The sequence below is a fragment of the Hippocampus zosterae genome, chromosome 14 (genome assembly GCF_025434085.1).
Source record: "Hippocampus zosterae strain Florida chromosome 14, ASM2543408v3, whole genome shotgun sequence".
NCBI classification, from domain to species: Eukaryota; Metazoa; Chordata; class Actinopteri; order Syngnathiformes; family Syngnathidae; genus Hippocampus; species Hippocampus zosterae.
Window position 1 is genome coordinate 11,173,730 of NC_067464.1, and position 4,874 is coordinate 11,178,603.

The 4,874-nt window shown below is 44.2% G+C and overlaps 1 long non-coding RNA gene across 1 annotated transcript; it reads left to right on the forward strand.

Annotated features, from left to right (window-relative positions):
• Nucleotides 1-1,177: 1,177 nt before the first annotated feature.
• LOC127614817 (uncharacterized) lies at nucleotides 1,178-4,196 on the forward strand. The gene is made up of 2 exons (XR_007966705.1): nucleotides 1,178-1,394; nucleotides 2,749-4,196. It is a non-coding gene; the product is annotated as an uncharacterized LOC127614817 (long non-coding RNA).
• Nucleotides 4,197-4,874: the final 678 nt, after the last annotated feature.

Here is a 4,874-nt window from a genome sequence, read left to right on the forward strand (position 1 = left end):
AGTATGATTCTGGCCTGAAAGAGGAGTTCAGAACATTCAGAAAGATTCCCCTGTCCATCCATATATACATTTTCAACACGGTTTATCCTGTTCAGTGTCGTTGGGAGCCCCAACCAAGGAGTGGTGACCACTCAGACACTAGGTTCAAATACAAAGTCAAACATTGACACTTATATGTAGAGTAGGAACTGAGCCTACACTGTCCGCACAGAACTCAGGCAAGTGAAACACTATACAGTCAATGACCAGAGATTCTCTCATACTACGTTCATAAAAATGACAATCAGCCCATTAATGTGGTTTGTTTTCTTGATAGTCTATCAAGGAAATTTCGTCAAATGCCCATCAGCAGTTGGAAGAAGAATACATTAACGACAACACAACACTTTGTTCCTTTCAAACTAATGGTACCACTCCCAGCACTGGGTGGGAAAAAAGAGATTTAGATCCATCTATTCATTTTCACGGGTAACCTCAGAATTATCCCCCTTGGGCCTGAGGTACGGTGAACCCTGGACTGGTCGCCAGCCATTCGCAGGCCGCATAGAGAAAAACAAGCACTGATAGTCACATTCACAAAATGTACTCTTCAACTAACGCAGAAACAAAATGCAGTTTCAAACCCAGAACCTTAGTCCACTAGCTCGCCATGCTGCCTGTTGATGTACCATGACATCATTTTTCGGTTCTCAAAAAAGTTGGGCATATTTGTTGACGCGTGTTCAGCATTGTCTGCGAGTTTACAAGTTTGGTCACATTGCTCAGCAACATTCTAAACCCGTGTGTGCAAGCGTGCATGTTGCTATGGCTGGAGAGTTGACGGTATCTAATCACAGACTGGGAAGTTGAGCGAAGGAAAGGGTGCAGACAAGGTGGCACCGCGTGGAATTACCCTACTATCATGATCTGCATCAAAATGTGAGCATTTCTGGCAAATGCCGAACTGTTTACGACAAATAATACACCGCGTGTACTGTTGACGCTTGCCTAAAGCGTATTAAGTCAATTGACCTCTGCTTCACCCGAAGGGAGACGAGCCACGTCAGGCATAAACATCGTAAACAAGGGGCAGGGGAACCCCCCCACTAGGCTGTACCTCCTTTAGTCAAGTCGGAGGAGTGGAAGGAGGAGGTGTCAGCGTCTCTACAAAGCCTTCTTATCCACGAGATATCAAAGCTGTCCTCCCCGCATGAGATCTTGTCAGGATGATGTGACTCACGCAGAGGGATGGCGTCCATTGCAAAGTAAATCCACAAAAGGAGACGAGGCCAGAAAACGGAGAGAGCAGATTTGCATGAAGATTTGGCAGCGCGCGCGCAAGCTACCTCACAAAAGATGTTTTTTTGAAACAAACAAAGACAGCTAGTGTGTCCGAGGCCTCTTCTTCAACTGAGGTGAGCTTCACTACCGGATGACTCACTGTGTGAAATAGCGGTTGCAACATTTTGTTCAATCGACTAAGTTGGGAGCCAACTTTTCTGACCCCGCTTGATACTTTTCTTTCCTTTCACATTTGTTTTCTAAAAGGAAATGTTGGCGAGATATCCAGTGCTATTGTTGGGTAGACAGAAAAATGACCTCGGGCGTGCGTGTGTATGTGTAATCAGACAGAGAGGGGGATTACAGACCGAGCACCTGGCAGGTGGAAACAGTCTGTGCTCATCACCTGCCCTCCTGTTCGTCTTGGACAGCGTATACGGGACTCGGATACACAAACGCACGCACACTACAACTTGTCCTTTAGTCGTCGCTGTCATGACACACGTGATGGGCACAAAAAGCCCACAATGAGAACTTACTGTGTCAAGTAGCCATCTATCCCTTGACTTCTTATACTGGTTTTTCCTGTTCCTGGTTGCTGGGTGCTGCTTTCTATCCCAGTTGACTTGCAGTATTGGGCAGATTCCATCGCGCACAAACAGAGACTGCTGAGTTGGAACTGAAGCTACTTGAAAGGAACCACTTGAGCATTCGCATCTATTTGGAATAAGGCGTTTATTAGATCAGAGCCCTTTATATGCAAGTACAATTGCAATGATTGTACTATTTCATTATTTCTCAGATGTACTTGTGGAACATTTATTTTAAAAGACATCATCTTTATATTAAATGTCACACGAATTTTACTGATATGAAGGGCTAAGAATTTATAAAGGCCTTATAGCTTTTAAATGAGAGGAAAAACAGCCATCGTCTTCATTTCTTTTTACCACTTAAAAAAGGCCTTGCATCCTGGATGGGAAGTTTCATGCTGAATTCCTTCTTTAAGAAACGGAAAAAAAGAATGCAAGGTAAAGTACACTGACATCAAACAGCTCAATCCCTACTCCTGTCAGCATTCCCAAAAGAACGCTGAGCACCCCATCTGTTGTGGCCTGCTCAAAGATAGTCACTCAAGAGGAGTCATCGGTGTTAAGTTTAAACAAACACCGTAATTAGCCTGATTAAGATCTGGCAGATTCCTTGAGATTAATAGTAGTCTGCTTTCTTGAGATACTAGAGTTTACGTCAGGGGAGAGCAAAGACGATTAGGGGAGTGTGGGACAGGAGGGGAAGAAAGTGACGCAAATACGGAGCGGAGAGGGTAGAAGGTGGTATTTATATTCACGAGCGTTTTGCTGTTCAGACCAGTAAAAGTAGATAAAGTGAGCAGAGAAAAGGGGAAATGAGAGCTAAGAGCCAGTGCTGGACGAGGGTTGGGGTTTTTTTTGGGTGGGGGGGCTTCACTGGGAGTAAATGTCTCTGCAGGCGCTTGTCACTTTGAGGGGCCAGCGTGGGACAATCAGTGATGATGACGGGGGCACGGACCTGTTGTCAAGAAGCTGAACTCGGCTGTCATTCAAACCTCTCTGCCCTATGGCATGACAAGGATGGGCCTTAATCTGCTGGGAGAGAGAGGACGGATGAGAGAGTGTGATGGAGTGAAGGGGGGGTAAAATTAGACAGGAGGAAATGGGGAGTTCTTGTCGAGGGGCAAGAAGGACAAGTGGTTTTGAACTATAATGCTTTCTTAGCCCAGCCATGAAGTTATTCTGTGTTCTTTCTTTGTGGGACTGTCAATGCTTTTCAATAAGCCTTTATCAACATTTAAAATCATGCCCTTCAATTGCCAAAAGCCATTTCTCAATATGCACTCTTGTCTGTTTTTTTTTCTTACAAAGTAGACTGAAAGGCAATCCAATTCAAATCAGACTTTTTTTTTACCCCAAACCTGGGAAAGTTAGACCTAATGGGCTCTATTTTCATTGATAGTGCACATGCACTCGGAGGAAAAATTGGCGCATCTTGATTCCCACCTGTTACATGAGCGATCAGATTGGAAGTCAGTCTCCAAATGCCCACTTCACAGCCGTGATCTGGCAACATCCACCCAAGGAGGTCTACTTGCATGAGCTCCAGCGATTCTGTTTCTATTCTGCTTTTGCAATATAAAAAGACACACTGATTTTAAAGAGAATGCGATGAGCTGCTTCCTTTAGCCGGGAAGCTGTGCATCTGTGTTCATGCTCACAATGGTGCAAATGACATTTCCATGATGTCAATTAATATTGAAAAGTTTCTTTCATGGAGCAAGCCTGAAAAGAGAAAATGACAGAGCGAACTGAAAAAAAAAAATGCTCTTTGCGCATCCAACTTCTGTCCAAGTGCGAGGTAACTTGGACATTGTTTGCAGCGGCAGGCTGTTGGGCTGGTTCGAATTTGACTTTTCCAAGAGTGTGTCAAAAACATGTATTTTAAAACCCAAGATTCTGTCAACCCAGACCACCATCTCTCCTTGAACCAGTTTATCTTCAGCCCAATAGAAACACGGCATTTATATTTCCCAAATGGAGTTTTGTAACTTTGGCGAGGCTGGTGTTCAACAAAGCTTGTCATAGACAGATTGCAGTGGTTTAGGTGTGATGGAATGTAGTGTTTAAGGGGACAGAGATGGGATAATAGGGACCAAAATGACAAGTGAAAAGTTAGAAACATTTTGTGGTGTGAGTTATATTTCTGTTTCATTGACCTAGTTATAGCAACGGCAATTGGTTGCAAATCAATCAATAGCCAATATCTTATTTACCACCCCCCCCCATCCCTCCCACACACACACATGCACAGACACATATTTATACAGTACATGATGCCCATGGCAGGGCACCCAGCACCAAGCAAACTTGACTGAATGGGCCAGCAAGGCCCATTGAGTGAGTCATCAACCAGCAATCTTGCACCGCAAGCTGGCAGTCCTCCTGGGAACATGATCAGAGGAGCAGCATGTAAGGACACAATAGCTGCAGAGGCTCTGTCTCATAGTCAGAATTTGCTGAAACTCCAGCAAGCTGTTTTCAATTAGTCCTTACTTATTCTCAGTGTTGGCCCACCGCATCATTTTAAGTAAATTTAAGTATAGCAAGAAGCCACAGTGTTTGGCTTTGCAAAATGTTCTCTGGTCAGATGGGGGTGCAATGAAAATCCTTTTCACTCACAGCCACGTCTATTCTCCAGTCTGCGGTGCTTCACGGTGATGTAATGCAATAACAGGTAATCCAAAACCGACTATAAAGAAGCCAGCAGATAATAAGATACGAATGCCAAAACACAAAGCCAAATATGTCAGTGGTACAGTCGAATTGAAGCCATGGAAACAGAACACGACTTGAAAGATCTTCCAGAGCGGTCGCATTTATTTGGAATGGTGCTCATCTGCTCAGACATATTTTACCCTAGCACCTGAGTTCTTGGTCTGGCTCTTCAGGTTACAACTTGACCATCCTGACCTATTAGTACTTGTACTCCAGCAGTCCCATAAATCAATTTTCTCCACCTCTGATCATATTAAGGGTGACGAGTGAACTATCCCGACTGATTTCAGGCGAAAAGAAGACTAT